The sequence below is a fragment of the Sminthopsis crassicaudata genome, chromosome 3, assembly GCF_048593235.1.
Source record: "Sminthopsis crassicaudata isolate SCR6 chromosome 3, ASM4859323v1, whole genome shotgun sequence".
NCBI lineage: Eukaryota > Metazoa > Chordata > Mammalia > Dasyuromorphia > Dasyuridae > Sminthopsis > Sminthopsis crassicaudata.
The window spans coordinates 30598186-30615389 of NC_133619.1; the positions used below are offsets into that span (position 1 = coordinate 30598186).

The 17204-nt window shown below is 35.5% G+C and overlaps 1 protein-coding gene across 3 annotated transcripts in view; it reads right to left on the reverse strand.

The window, feature by feature from the left end:
* Positions 1-17204, reverse strand: part of SPATA16 (spermatogenesis associated 16) — a 295979-nt gene that overhangs the window by 278073 nt on the left and 702 nt on the right. The gene's annotated exons all lie outside the window — the stretch shown is intronic.

Consider the following 17204-nt stretch of genomic DNA (forward strand, 5'->3'; position numbering starts at 1 on the left):
CTGCTCTCCCTTCCTCAAGAAATGACTTGGTCTGTATCTTTTGTTTACTTGGATTATGGGCATATTATCATTTTGTCTTCCAAGAGCCACAGCAGCAGCAACAACAATAAAGCACTTTAAAAAGACCAAATAGATTTGTGGTTTCATTGGTGGAAGGAACTCCTGGTATGGAAACTCCTTCTACCACTGCAGATTGATATCTGCTCTGTCTGCAACTTATAGTATTAGTTACCTGGAAACACGGAAAAGATAAGGAATTTGTTCTGAGTCATGTTACCCAAAAAGAGTTAGGCTTGGGCCAGATTTCTATCTGTTGTCATTTTTTCCTCTTGTCTCCACAAATAAGGGTTAATAACTGTTTTGTTGAATTGAATTCCTCTAGTTTCATAAGACAACTTCAACATCTGCCTAACAAGAAAACTTCTGATTGTGTTATCGCTCCACAATGGAACATGAGGTCTGTGTGGGTAAAGACTCTCATTTCTTTTGTGCATCTAAGGCTTAAGACATGCTTTCTATTTCTTTCTTCTCACCTTCCTCCTTTCTTCCTTTCTTCTCTCCTTTCCTTCCCTTTTCTTCCTTCTTTCCTTTCATCTTGTGTTCCATTTTCTTTTTTTCCCATCATTCCTTTCTTCCATTCTTTATTCCCTTTACTTTCCTCTTCTCTTCCTTCCCTCCTCTCCTACCCTCCTTCCCTCCCTCATCCTCCCTACCCTCCCCTTCCTTTCTTCTTTTCTTTTTCTTTCTTTCTCTCTCTCTCTCTTCCTTCCTTCCTTTCTTTCTTTTCTCTTTCTTTCTTTCTTTCTTTCTTTCTTTCTTTCTTTCTTTTTCTTTCTTTCTTTCTTTTCTTTCCTTTCTTTCTTTCTTCCTTTCTTTCTTTCTTTTTCTTTCTTTCCTTCCTCTCTCCCTTTCTCCCTTCTTCTCCCTTCTTCCCTCCCTCCCTCCCACTCACCTTCCTTTCCCTTCCCTTCCCTTCCCTTCCCTTCCCTTTCCTTTCCTTTCCTTTCCTTTCCTTTCCTTTCCTTTCCTTTCCTTTCCTTTCCTTTCCTTTCCTTTCCTTCCCTTTCCTTCCTTCCTTCCTTCCTTCCTTCCTTCCTTCCTTCCTTCCTTCCTTCCTTCCTTCCTTCCTTCCTTCCTTCCTTCCTTCCTTCCTTCCTTCCTTCCTTCCTTCCTTCCTTCCTTCCTTCCTTCCTTCCATCCATCCATCCATCACCTCTTCTTTCCTGGCCTGCTTTCCTTCTCTCCTTTCCTTCCTTTTCTCCCTACCTTTCTTTATCCATTTATCCAATATTATCCTATCCCTCAAAGTCCATCTATATGTTAGAGAAAACATATAAGTATGATGTTTAGACTTCCACTTAACCCCAAACTCTGCATTCCCCAAACTAACCTGGAAATGAGAAAACTGTGGGAAATATAGCTTTCTGCAATTATTTGAAAACCTGCCACCTGAAAGGACTTGATTATCTCTGCTTGACTTCAGAGGACAGAGTGAAGAACCATAGAGAGCAAGAGAAGTAAAACTTGACTGAAGAAAAAAGCAAATTCCCTAACAATTAGAGCTATTCAGAAATAAAGAGGACTGCTTGGAGTGGTGGTGGGCTATTCTTCCCTAGATATTACATAACAAGGGCTCATACTCTTTCCTGTTTCTTTCCAGGGTAGACTAGGTGCCTCTGGGACCCCTGCCTCTAAAGCCCTGGGATTCTCTTATTTACCTCTTGAAAGTTGTTAAAAGAAGGAAGCTGACTCACTGGCAGCTGGGTGAGTCAGGAGGTGTTTGTCTGGAAACTCCCCTCAAGTGAAAAAACAAACAGGAAACAAAAATGACAAAAAACAGGGTTGGAAATGATGGTGCGAGTGCGTTGGTGTAAGACTGTGTATGTGATGGGGGCGACAACATCACTGTGCCTTCATGTCTCCCATTTCTAAATTTCCCAGAGGACCCAGTAATCCAGACTCAACTTATGCTATATTAATTTGGGGAGAAATTCTACCAGAAGAAACACATTTCTGAAGCTCTTCTTCTTCTAAATTAATGGCTGTGGAGAAGGAAGTGAAGGTGGGTTTCCCTGGGAAGCAGGAATTAAAGGGGAGAGTATAGGCTTTTATTCAGTTCCCTCTCTTCTAAGAAGACACAGTGCCCACTTCCTTATCTTCCATCCCTTTCTTCCCATCCAACTCCTTAAGGTCTGAAATTAATGGAAGGAAGGAGACAAAATCTGGGGAATCATGGGATTGACAATTGACAGAAAGGGATCATAAAAGGGTCAGCTGCTTTAATCTCCATACTTTTTACAGATGACTAAAGTGATGGAATAGAGAGCCCTTTAAAACAGGAATTCCTAAATCTGAGGGCTACAAACTTTATACACACATATATTTCTGATAATTACATTTTAAGATAATTGGTTTCCTTTTTAAATTTTATATATTTAAAACCTAATCAGAGAAGGTGCTTATGACAAACAAAAAAGGCTTAGAGTTCCCTACATATCATTATTTACATTAATATTGATTAGAGTATTAGTTTTAATTGACAATTAGATTCTACTAAAAAGCAAATGGAATTTCTTTAGCCTAATTTCCATGTAGTTTTTGAAAAAAAATATTGTAACATTGAAAAGTGTTATAAAAACAGACAAATAAAGGCTAAAAAAACCTTTCTTTAAAAGTTCACTGAGCCAAAATATACCTTGGAGATCTAATCTAACTCCTCCATTTTACAGATGAGGAAACGGAAGCCAACAGTCACACAAGGATGTAGGTAGGAGGGCTGGAATTCAAAGCAAGATCCTCTGGCTCTCAATGCAGGGCCATTTGTTTGGCAGAGGATGTTTAGAGCTTCTAAGTAGCCCAATGGATACAGCACTAGGCTTTGAATTAGGAAGACCAGAATTCAAACACTTCAGACACTTACTAGCTTTATGATGCTGGGCAAGTTTGTCTCAGTTTCCTCATCTGTAAAAGGAGCTGAAGAAAGAAATGGCAAGCCAATGCAAGATTTCTGCCAAGAAAAGTCCAAAATGGGGTCACAGAGAGTTGGGCACGACTGAACAACAACATACTGATGGAGAATGATTATAAATTTTTTCCTTCTACCTCAAAGCTCACCTTCAATGCAGCTGTAATCAGGAGACAATCAGCCAGAGGCACAAAATCATTATTAAGATATAGTCATGCAGGGTCCTCTTTTTTAGGGAAATAGAAAAGAGCTGGTTGGTGGCAAGTGAAATTCACACAACCGTGTGTGCAAGCAATAGACAATACAATTCACCCTCAAACTTTAACTGGGATGATCTCTCAAGACATCACTGAATTCTTTTGTTTAAGTAATGTTGGCTAATAGAGATTTAAGTGCTAGCTGGTGGGAGGGCATGGAAGCATTCATGCATGTGAAATCAGAAGAACACCCACAGGGTCGAATTTCTCGATGAAAAGAGATTTTAGAAGGGAATCGAGACCTCCTGAAGGTACAGCTCCTGTCACTTGAAAAGTCATATTTAGGTTCAGGTCCAGGAGTGGGGAGCCAAACAGAGCCTTAAGCTTAAGAGAGAAAAAAAAGGGAAGAAAGATATTATCCACTAAGGTATTTTTTTCCAACTGCTGCCTCAAAAAGAATGATGTATGATTTTTTTCCATCTGTATTTTTAACAGTCTAAATTTCATCTAGGACTGCTTACTGTTAAAGTACACCATGCATGCTTTAATTTTAATGGAAGAAGGGCTAAGATAAATAGCAAGACATAAGTGTCTGATTTACTAGGAAGGACAGAATGACTAAATCGTATATTCAAAGGAATTGAGATCAGGAACTCTGATTTCCACTTGGCAATTGTAATTCCCGTTTATGGGTGTTCCTGAAACAGTCTTAAATGGGTTACTTTTATTTCAACCATCAATCTTTTACCTGTCAGATTGTAATGCACCATCAGAGTCAGTTTCAGCTCACATCCTTCATATCTAGAAGCCGAGTATTACAAATGCTGCCTCTGGAGTAAGAAATCTTGAGTTCAAATCTCAATTTATCCTTTCTGATCTCTTTGAGCTTTGTGGGACTTAATGGAAATGATGAGGTTGAACTAGTTAGCCTCTGAGGTCACTTTGAAGTTCTAATTCTAGGATACCTTAAAAAGCACCTAATGCTTTTGGCTCTATCAATCCCATCAATCAATAGACATTTGGGAAGTGCCTATTATCATTTGCCAGGCATTATGTGAAGAATCTGGGATACAAAAAGAGGCAAAGGATAGTCACTGTTCTCAAGGAAGGGAGCTAACATACAAGCAAATGTATACAAAGCAAGCTATATACAGGAAATAATTTAATGGTGGAATGACACTAGAATAAAAAAGCAGATGGGGAAGGTTTCCAGTAAAGACAGTATCGATTAATTGAAAAAAGAGCTCTATTTTAATGCTTTAGCCTTTGAAACCAGACCATTATGTCTCAGAGATATTTGTATTTTAAATGTAATTTTAAAATAATAAAACCTGCCTATATCTCTACTTAATTTATCCACAGCATTCTTAGTTCATTTGAGTTGTTATTGTTTAAGCATTTCAGTTGCGTCCAACTCTTTATGACCCCATTTGGGGTGTTCTTGGCAAAGAAACTAGAATGGTTTGCTTTGCCATTTCCTTCTCCAGCTCATTTTACAGATGATAAATTTAAATAAATAAAGGTTAAGTGACTTGCCCGGGATCACACAGCCAGTAAGTGTCTGAGACCAGATTTGAACCCAGGAAGATGAGTTTTCCTCCGAGTGGGTACTTTACCCATTGTACCACCTGGCTGCTCAGCTCCTAAATCATACTTGGACCAAATACATTTGGAACTTTACAAAGATGAAGTGATGATATCTATATCTTGCTAAACAATTTTTCTGTGTAATGTATCTGTAAACATCCCCTCTTACATGGAAGCTACTAAGAAAGCTACCCCAAGTTTACAATATTTAATCTCCCACCAACATGTTTACTTTTACTAATAATTCAGAATACAGATCATTTCAAAACAAAAGACAAATCAAATAGCATAAAATAACATTAAAAATAAATGGGAGAAACAGAAAAGGAAAGAAGAGTTGTCAATTCCAAAGGCAAACTTTGTCTTTCTAAAATAATAATTTAAAAAAGGATTGAACCTTGAAGAATGAGAATTAGTATTTTATCAAAAGATATATAATTTGTTTCATTTAATATTCTATTATAGTTTTCATAGTGGAAGTAGATAGAAAAGATTAAGATAGATTTCATTCCCTTTAGACAGACTCAAGAATAACTAGAGAAAATGTTAGAATAAAAATTAGATTTATTATTTCAATCAATCAACAACTATTTATTAAACATCATCTATACTTTGGTTGGTACTAGATCCTAGGAATACAAAGGTAAAAATGAAACAGTTTATTTTCAAGGAGATTATTTTCCTTTAGACTCACTTATAGCAATAAGTGTGAATGATATGAATTCTCCAATAAAAGAAAAAAAGAATTACATAGTGAAGCAAGAAATAAAATCCACAGACTGTTTACAGTAAGGACATTTATTAGAAAATGTCATGCCTTGATAGAAATCAACAGGTTGCTTTTAAATAGATTATGCTACTACAAGTTCAAAAAAAGGAGAGGTAAAAGTAATGCCAATTCAAAGTAGAAAAAGAAACAAGATATTACTTAATAGTAAAATAAAAATGCACAATAAATATGTAATATTTATTAATATAAAGGCACAAAAATTTTCCAATAATATTTTGAAAAGAGGATTATCTGATTGTAAGCAGGAAAAGAGAAAAATATAATAGGAGACCTTAGCCCTCCATTATCAGAATGTAAAAATAATTAAAAGATTAATAAAGAAATCATTTATTTAAGCTGCTTATTAAACTAATTGGCATCAGAAAATGTATAAAGGCTTCTCAAGGGCAGGAACTTTTTCATATTTGTAATTTTATTTCTAGTACCTAATATAGGGCCTAGAACCTTGTAGGCAATTAATAAATGGTGATCAATTGATTGACATAGACAACTAAATGGGAGAAGGTAATTAATATGTATTTTTATAATACACATAAAAACACACAAAATTTGATCATAAAAGAGTCCCAGAAAAATGAGAGTGATGAAATTATGCATGCCATATTATATAGTACAATGCAATAAATTAGAATTAAATAGCTAATATTAACCAAAAATATAACTACATAGAAATTACATATAAAAGAAGGAAATAAAAATAAAATACAATTTAAAAGACAATGAGAACAATAATACCACATATCAAAATCTGTGAATTGAAGTCAAAGTAGTTCTTAGACTTAAATCTAATAACTGATAAGAAAAGAAGAAAATACATAGATTAGCCTTTCATTAAGCTAGAAAGAGAAAGCCTTCATTCAAAGGAAAGTTTAAAAAGGGATATTATAAAGTAGATATGAAAAAAGAACAGTGAGAAAAAGACAAACTATTTAACATCTCAATTTGAAAAAAAGAGAAAATACAAATTAGGAAATATGCAGACTGAAAAAAAAAAACACAACAAATAGAATCACAATAAATATAAAAGAAATTAGGACTATTACTAGAGAAAACTACCTGAAACTACATTTTAACAAATGAGGGAATTTAAAAGAAATGGATGGTTACTTACAAAATATAAATTGTTAAAAACTGCTAGAACAGAAAACAAATTCATTTAAATAGATGAATTCTAAAGAAATGAAATAACAAATTACAGAAGAAATGACACATTGTTTCTTCAAAAAAAAAAAAATCAAAGAAATTGCTTCCAAATGGTCTTATGATAGAATTGCTTAAAACTGAGCCAAAACTAAGTAATCCCTATTTTATATAGATTATGATGACTGAAGGAGAGAGGTCAATGACTGCCTCATTTATAACCAATTCATGTGCAAGTCAAGACATCAGGCTTGTGATAGCATTGGTCCTCTTTTACAAAGATTGATGAACAAAAACAGAGAAAAATTATTTTATAGGACCTCTTATGAGATCAACATGTTATTGATTTTAAAAACAGTTAAAGATAACACAAAATAAAAGTATTTTTCTATTGCATATGTAAAAAATAGGAAATACAATATTACCTAATAAAATATAGCAACATGTAAGAAAATTATTCCCTATAATTAAACAAAGTTTATACTAGGCAAGAATAGTTCAATATCAAAAAGGCTACCAAAGATAAGATATAGGTCATCAAAAATATTTTTAAAAAACAAATAAACCCATATTAATGTATCCAAGAAGACTGGTTAAAAAAGTTTTCAGTCCTAATACACACACATACACACACACATACACATACACACACAAACTTTCAATATATGAAAAGACATCTAGAAAATATTAGATACACCATTAAAAACAGGAGCAAACAAATTTAGAAAACCCATTTATATTATTTTTAATTCGACATAGTAGTGGGAGGTAGCTATATAGAGTTCTGAGTCTGAAGTCAAGAAGATTCATCTTTCTGAGTTCAAATCTAGCCTGACATTACTTGCTATATAACCTTGAGTGAATCACCTCAGTTTCCTCATCTGTAAAATAAGCTGGAGAAGAAAGTGGCAAACCACTACAGCATCTTTGCCAATAAAACCCCAAATGAGATCATGAGGAATTGGATATGACTGAAACAATCAAACAACAACAGAAATGGGAAATTCTAGCCATTTCAATCTATCGACAAAGCAGAATAAAATTCATTAAAAAGGAGAAAAAGAAAATGAAGAAGTCAAAATATTATTCTTGGCAGAAGACCCATAAGGATAGATAGAAAATTCAAATGTCTCAATTAAAATAATCAGAGACATAAGTTTGGCAAAACCAAAGGCTATAAGAGCCCTTACAAGTCATTAGCATTTATACTTAACTAGTGATAAAGATCAAGAAACCTAATTTACAACAGAAAAAATTATAAAATATTAGTGAATGGGACTCCAAAGGATCTGTAAATGGATCACTTTATACTTACATATACACAAACATGTACACAGATATATCTACACATATATTTATGCTACATACATACATACATATCTTTGTTGTTTTGTTGATAAAAGGGACATTCTCAGTTGGAGGGACTCTCTAACCAATGTGGATTAGAAATTATTTCACAGTGTTTAGTTGTTTAGCCCACTGACACTTATGATATTTATCACAGTAGGTTTTGAACCTCTAGCTTCCTGACTCTGAAGCCAATGCTAACCCTCTGACATGCTGCCTCTCATAAAACTCTAATGACCGATTTAAAGAAAGACCTAAATAACTGGGGGATGGAGGAGACACTAATATTCATGGATGAGTTGGATTAATATAGTAAAAATGACAATACTCCCCCAAATAATTTATCTACTTTAATGCAACACTAATCAAAACACCAAGGGGTTTCTTTTATAGAACTATTCAAAATTATAATGAATTTTATATGGAAATATGGGCAAGAATATTAAAGGGCACAGAGAAAAGCTGATAAAAAGACTCTCATGCTCCTAGACTTCAAAATATATTACAAAGCAGTTATCATCAAAACTGTGTTATTGAGTAAAAACTAGAGAAACAAATCAATAGATGCTAGATATCCAACCACATGTATACAAAGCATTATTGACAGACTTTTATTTAGAAAATAAAAACTGAGGAACATATTATTTAAGAAATGTATTTGGGAAAATGGCATGTCAATTTGGTGAGAAAGGCATTTGGATCCACATCTCACATTGTATCTTTCATTAATCTTTGGCTCAATGACTCTTAACCAATTTTTAAAAGTACTTCATTAGTTCATATTTATTTTTATATTACATCTACGTCTAACTCCCAGACAGTTGGTGTTACAATGAATAGTGTGATGGGCTTGGAGACAGGAAGCCCTGAGTTCAAATCTAACCTTAAAAACTTAGCTGTGTGACTCTGTGCCTTGTTTCCTCAACTATAAATGATCAATTCTAGTCCTTCTGATCTTTATCTTGCCACTGGACCCAGATGGCTCTGGAGGAGAAAGTGAGGCTGATGATTTGCACAGCCAGCCTTCACTTAAATCCAATTTACTTGCAACTCATGGTCCCTCCCTGATGTCATGATCCTTTTCAAGAACAAAGGATAAATAATAAGTATTAATGACAACACCTATCAAGGTGGGAAGATAGATTTCACATTGGATAGGCACTGGACTCAGATTCAAGAATACACATCTTCATGAGTCCAAATGCAGCCTCAGACACTAATTGTGTGACTATAGGAAAGTCACTGAACTCTGCCTCAGTTTCCTCATCTGTAAAAGGAGCTGGAGAAGGAAATAATAAGCCATACCTATTATTTTTGCCAAGAAAACCCCAAATGGGGTCACAGAGAATTGAAGAGAACTGAAAAACAACTTAACAACAAAATTCCCAAGTTTGTTGGGAAAAATCAAATGAGATATTAATTCTAAAACAGTTAGCACAGTAACTAGCATGTAATAGACACTTAATAAGTGCTTGTTTCCTCCCTTCCCTTACCATCTATAGCATACCTTTCTTATAACACAGAAGAACAACATAAGAGTTAAGCAAATTTATCAACTATATCAACCGTCCTTGAGGAATATGGCACATTTTGTACTCATGGCCCACCACCTTTCTACTCAGAGAAAAGAACATTCCAATATTAGTTATGTGGAATGAATACTAACCATCACACCTGAGTCTTATGGTCTTTTCCTCTTTTTTTAATTTTGTAATTCTTTTAATGGGTGAGACTTGATTGTTAACTTTTGGATATATCTGTATATTTTATACAAATTCTGTGGAAGCAATCTTAGCTCCATCATACACCGATTTTTAAAATTTTTGTTTTTTGTTTTGTTTTTTTGCCAAGGCAATTGGGGTTAAGTGACTTGCCGAGGTCACACAGCTAGGAAATATTAAGTATTTGAGGCCGGATTTGAACTCAGATCCTCTTGACTTCAGGACCAGTGCTCTGTCCACTGTGCCATCTAGCTGTCCCTGTACACTGATTTTTAAAAAAAGGTTATTAATGATAATACCTACTTCCCAAATTTAAATCTCCCTTGTAAAGAAGTTAAACAAAAAATTAGTATATTGACAGATTCTGAAAAACATTATTTATATAGCCACATTCTGTCTTTATTGTTCTCTACCTTTTTGCTATATTTATATAACTAGATTTAAAAATCAGTCCATCTGGTATTTACATTGTTTTTATTACTACTTTGGTATTGCTGTGGGGACCTTTTAATTGATTCTGAGCTGAGTCAACATAAAGAAAAGTTACATCTATCTACATGCAAATTTTTTACCTAGAGATGCATTTTGTCTTTAATTAGAATTGCCTTTTAGACTAGAGGTTTAGACCCTTTTAGTGTGTTGTACTTTTTGTAACCTAAACTATTTCAAGTTAGAAACTTTGTGACTAGAACGTTTTGGTTTTTTAAGGTTTATTTCAAGTAGTCTTGCCTCCCTGTAGTTCAATAGCCATGAACTTGGGGCACTTTTCCAGAACAATCTGTTCTTTCCCCTACTTAACCCACAGCAAGGAAAGACAGTGATTTTCTTGTGATGCTTTTTACAATTATCTCTCTTGTGAAAAGTGCTTTTGGGAGGAACAGATTGAACATCACAAGCTCTTAGGGCCGATGGCAGTGATGTTTAACAGGTTAGCCTTGGCCAGGGCATGTTGGTAAGAGAGTTGGGAAACATTCCCCAAGATGACATTTGTGTCTTGACCCTGAAGCTTCAAGTGATGAAACAGCAGCACATCATGGCAACTCATCACTACCAGCCCAGCTCGGAGGCTCACAGAGGAAGCTGGAGGCTCATTTTGTCCTTCTCAGAGATGCCATTGAATGTAGGCAGGGCAGGGACCTCCCCCTCTTCACTGAACCCAGAGGAGTTCAAACTAAAGGCTTTGCCCCAGGCTCCTTCTGTTTGAAGAATGATGCTCTCATGGCACCTTGGGTGGGCATACACTGCCTGTCAGGGCAGAAGGCTTATAACCCTTTCTCCTTTCCTTGAACTGATGCAACACAAGGAAGTGGAGCAGGAGTCTTTGAAATGGCCTTTGGCCACCCCCACCTCTTTTCTGGCCCAGAGAAGAACACATTAATGTCAAAGAGTTTGAACATGGTGAGGAAATTCCAGAGATGTGGACTGGCCTAATGCTGAAATAACCAAGATCTGAGCACACAAACACTCCCACACCCACGCACACATGCATAAATATATAACTGTATTATTTAATATGTGTATTATATTGCATTATATATTAAATTATGCTCCTATTATATTGTATATATTGCATTGCAATATGTTTTATGTGATGTATCTGTGTAACATATTATATTGTGCAAATATATACAAATACACATGTTTGTTTATATATTTATGTGCATATACATATATACATATATTATACACTCATGTTCACAAATATATGTAACTCTACATTATATATGTATTATATATTAAATTGTGTATCTATTATATTGTATATAATATATAACATTGCAATATGTATTATATTGTATACATTAAATATATTGTGTAAATGTATATGCCTATATATATATATGTATGTGTGTATATTTTATATGTATACATGCACAGTATGTAACTATATATTATATATGAAACTGTGTCTATTATATTGTATATAATATGTTACATTCCAATATATAGTATATGGTATATATGTATATAATAATTACATAGCAATATATAGCATGTTATATTGTATATGTGTCATGTGAATATATACCAATATATACATATTTGTATGCATATTTTATATGTACCTATTCACAGTATGTAACCACATATCATATATGTACTACATATTAAACTGTGTTTATTATATTGTATATGAGGTATTACAATATAACATATATTGTATATAAGACATTATATATCATATTGAATATATGTATAATATATTGTGTAAATATATATGCCAATATATACATATATATGTGGTGTGTATATATTTTATATGTCTCCATACACAGTATATAGCTATATATCATATAAGATATATCATATGTAGTATATATTATACATTAAACTGTGTGTATTATATTGTATATATTATATTGTATATATAATATATAAATATATACCAATATATAATATAATATATATTACCTACAGATATAGCATATATATCATGTATATATTATACATGCATATATATATATATATATATATATATATATATATATATATATTTTTTTTTTTTTTTTTTTACATATACACACACAAACATATATACTCGGAAAGACCTGAGTTTGAATCCTGCCTCAGATGTTTACTAGCTATGTGACTCTGAACAAGTCATTTAATTACTCTTCATCTAAGTTCACTCAACTTTACAATGACAATAATAACAATAGCTATGTCACAGGATTGTGAGAATAATAAGACAAAGATAAAATCATTCCAAGGTCAGTTATTCTTAATTATATTAGCTATAATTATCCATTATATCATGAATCATAGGATTATTAATAAGACACACTAAACCCATGAGGCTAATACATTCCAAATTCCTTAGGACCTCCACACATATTTCAAATATTGGTAGCTGTCTGAAAAAATGGTGTTAATCTTCATTTTCTCTGACTACTACTCCCATGCTTAGAATGCTCCCCGCTTTTTACATGCACAATTTCATTAAAGTCCCAACTAAAACCCCACTTTCTAAAAGAAGTCAGTCCCAATTCCTCTTAATTCACATTCCCTCCTTTGTTGCTTATGTCCTATGTGTCTTGCATGTAGCTTATTTGTATAGATTTGTTTGCTTGCTTTTAGTTGAGGAAGTTAAGACTACAACAGAATCTCTCTCTGTCCTTTTAATGTCATGGACCTCTTTGGTAGATCAGTGAAAAAGATGGGATTCTTTGCTTGTCCTCCCCCCCACCCTGCCATTAGATTATGAGCTACTTGAGGGCAGGAATTACCTTAATACAGTGCCTGACTCATAGTGGACCCTTAAGAAATGTTGGTTGGCTGACTTACTGGTGCTTCAAAATTATTTTGCACCTTTTTAAAGGGACTAGTTTTAGTATAACTAGCTGGCTCAGTGGATAGGCTGCTGGTCCTGAAGCCAGGAAGACTCATCTTCTTAAGTTGAGATCTGGCCACAGACATTCACTATCTGTGTGACTCTAAACAAGTCACTTAACTCTCAGTTTCCTCATCTGTAAAATGCACTAGAAAAGGAAATGGGCAAACTATTCCAATGTCTTTATCAAGAAAAATCTCAAATTGGGTTCATGAAGGATGAATGATAGAACTAAAATAAATGAACAACAAAACAAAAAATAAACCTTTTACAGATGAAGAAAGCAAAATGGCTTTCATCCTGATGGCTTTCTCAGGACCTAAATCTCTTGCCAACACAAAGCAACACTCTGCCAAAAATATCTCACCTAGAAAGTAATTGTGAGACAAATTTATAGAGCTTTCTCAAGTTGAGTCAGGTCAAGAAGCATTTATTAACTGCTTCTTAGGTGCCAGGCATTGGGCTGGGAGATGATGGGTAGGGTACCTATGGCTATCTTAATTTTATAGAAGAGAAAACGGAAAATAAGAGTAAATGTATTTTTCTGGGAATCATACAACTGGTGAGTGTCAGAGTGGGGAATGAGCATTTAGGCCAACTTTCTCCTCTTACACAAGAGGCCCAGAGATTACAAAGTGGACAAGTCTGAAATGGTCCCAGCTCCTCTTCTTGGTCCTATATAGTGCCCATTGCCCTGGGCTATGGACAGACCAAAAAAATTCCTAATATTTATTACTTTAATCTTCCCCCACCTCCAAAGTTTCCATCGGATGAGGGTACCACCATCCCTCCAGTCCTAGCAGTCACCCAGGTTGGTAACCCTGGATGGAGTCTTTGCTTGCTGTTTCCTAATCCTACATTTCCACCTCCAACCAGATGCAAAATCTTGTCCATTCTTCTTTTATAATTCTGTCTTTGTCTCTCCTTTCCATTAACTTAAAAGTTCTCTATCCCAATTCAAGATTTTATTCAACTTGATTCAATTTAACAAGTATTTAATTGCCTACTGTGTGTTAAGCACTGTGCTAAATAAAACAGCTAGCATTTATAGAAAGCTTTTAAGGTTTGTAGTATATTTCACAAATGTTATCCCATTTGATCCCCACAATAACACTGGGACAATGGGGACCTTATTATCCCATTGTTATAGATGGGGAAACTGAGGCAAGGAAAGGCTGACTTTCCTTAGGTCACATAGCTGGTAAATTCTTGACTCCAATATGCTATCCAATGGTCTACTCGTTGTCTTGGAGTTCCAAAAACAAAACAGTACCTGCCTTCAAGGAGTTTATATTCTATTAAGGAAGTGTGGGGGCTGAGACTGTATGAAGATTAAAATAAACACAAAACACATGCACAGTACATACAAAGTAATTTCTGGGGAAGGGGACTTACTAAGGAAGGCTGGGGCCCAGAATATGCTTCCTATAGGAAGTGGCGCTTTGAAAGAAAGCTGAGCTTTGAAAGAAAATAAAGATATGAAGAAAAGAGGAAGGGAAATTACAGGCTAGGAATGAGGGATAGCCTGTGCACAGAAAATAGAGATAATCACCTCCCAGACAACATGGGAAGTCAGAGTTCTGAGTCAGAGCAGAGGGAATCTCTGCTGATCAGGAATGCCAGTCTCAGCTGTGTTGCACAGCCAAACCCTGGGTGGGAAGGACCCAACACACTGGGAGTGCAGAAGTAGGGGAGCAGGGACGCTGCTGGCTGTAGGCATGTACAGGAGGGGGAGCTTTTGATTTGGGGTTCTGGGTCAGAGGAGAATCTGAAGTGAAGGAATCATCCCCTCCCCATCCTAAGATTAGAGGTATTTCTATGACTAGGTTTCTTTTTTTTAAATGAACAGCCAAAGAACAGTGAACCCAATCATAGAAACTTACTATGGAAATAGAGAAGACCTAGGTTCACTTTCAAAGGGGATCAGTGAAGTTAAAAAAAAAACAAAAAAAAAAAACAAAACTTCTTTTATCGCAAAGAGTAATAAAATACAGAATCTTAAAGAAGAAAATGATTCTTTGAAAATTACAATTGGGGGGCAGCTAAGTGGCACAGTGGATAGAGCACTAACCCTTAAGTCAGGAGGACCTGAGTTCAAATCTGGTCTCAGACATTTAACACTTCCTAGCTGTGTGACCCTGGGCAAGTCACTTAACCCTAATTGAGGAAGGAAGGAAGGAAAAGAAGGAAAGAAGGAAGGAAGGAAGGAAGGAAGGAAGGAAGGAAGGAAGGAAGGAAGGAAGGAAGGAAGGAAGGAAAGAAGGAAGGAAGGAAGGAAGGAAGGAAGGAAGGAAGGAAGGGAGGGAGGGAGGGAGGGAGGGAGGGAGGGAGGGAGGGAGGGAGGGAGGGAGGGAGGGAGGGAGGGAGGGAGGGGAGGGAGGGGAGGGAGGGAGGGAGGAAGGGAGGGAGGGAGGGAGGAAGGAAGGAAGGAAGGAAGGGGAGGGAGGGAGGGAGGGAGGAAGGAAAGGAAGGAAGGAAGAGAAGGAAGGAAGGAAGGAAAGGAAGGAAGGAGGGAAGGAAAGAAAATTAGAATTGGGCAAGGAGCAGTCAGTGAAGCTATAAGATATCAGGAAATAACAAAACAAAAATGCAGATTAAAAAAATAGAAAATACATAAGAATAATTGGAATACCTGAAAATTGTGCCCCGCCCCCAAAAAACCTTAACACAATAATGCAAATAATAATCAAAGAAAATTGTCCTGGAATGATAGGACATGAAGTAAAAGTACCAATAGGAAAAACAAAAATCCACCAAAAGGATCCTGCATGGAAAATACACAGTAATATCACTGCTAAACTTTGAAGCTCCCAGATCAAAGAGACAATTCTCCAAGGAATAACAATAACAAAATTCAAACATATTGTAGCTACAGCTACAATTAGAATTATATAGGATTTATCAACAGCCACAATAAAAGACCACAGTTCCTAGAATAATATATATTGACAATCAAAAGAACTAGGCCTATGGTCAAAAATACCATATCCAGTAAAACTATAATATTAAACAAACAAAAAATGGACATTCAAGGAACTTGTAGATTTTAGGAGATTTCAGGACTTTGTCCTAACCAAATATGTATTTAATAGAAAATAGAACAAATAAGAATCAACATCAAAGATTAATTTCCAGGGATTCAACAAAGATAAATTGCTTATGTTACATGGAAATGTATATCATATGTTTAAGATTGACATCAGTAATTAGGTAGCTCAAAAAAAAAAAAAAAGACTGGGATAGAGCTGAGTTTGAACTGACTTTAAAAAACAATACTATCGAGGAAAAGCTAAAAACAGTAATTATGCTGTACAAATGATGTGCAGAGAAAGAAGTGACACAGAGTCATTAGATGGGGGAAAAGGGCTGATAGTTCTGAAAACTTACAAGGAATACATTAAATAAGGAACTCTCTTTTTCTCTCCATTATACATACAAAGACACATACACACACAAATATGTATTTTAAATAGACAGATATATGTGTGTGCGTGCGCGCACACACACACACACACACACACACACACACCATGAAGGGTACAGCATCCTCTAAAATCTATAAAGAAATAAGGGGAGGAAAATAGGATAAGGTGGGGTATAGAGGGTGTGTAGATTTATGGAGTGGGACAAGGTGTAGGGATTAATGGGAAAGGGAAACAAGGAAGGAAAAGGTCGCACAGTACTTTAAAAGGAAAATGTAGCATCTTATCCTGGATTATCCTGGGAGCTCATTAAATGGGCTGGATGACAGGATCAGGCCCGCCCTTGGGAAGATCACTTTGGCAGCTGAGAGGGGAAAGACAAGGAGAGTAACCAGAAATCGAAGTGTGAGACAGAGCAGAGCAGCTAAGTGCCATGTGCCATGGGTGGAGCACCGGACCTGGAGTCAGAAAGGCTCATCATCCTGAGTTCAAATCTGACCTTGTGTGACCCTGGGCAAGCCGCTTAACCTTGTTTACCTCAGTTTCCTCATCTGTAAAATGTGTTTGAGAAAGAAATGGCAAATCGGTATCTTTGCCAGGAAGTCCCAACATGGGGACACACAGAGTCAGATGTAATGAACAGCCAAAGGTGCGAGATGATGAGGGCCTGCCCAGGAAGTGTCAGATTGGAGATGTTGGGTGAA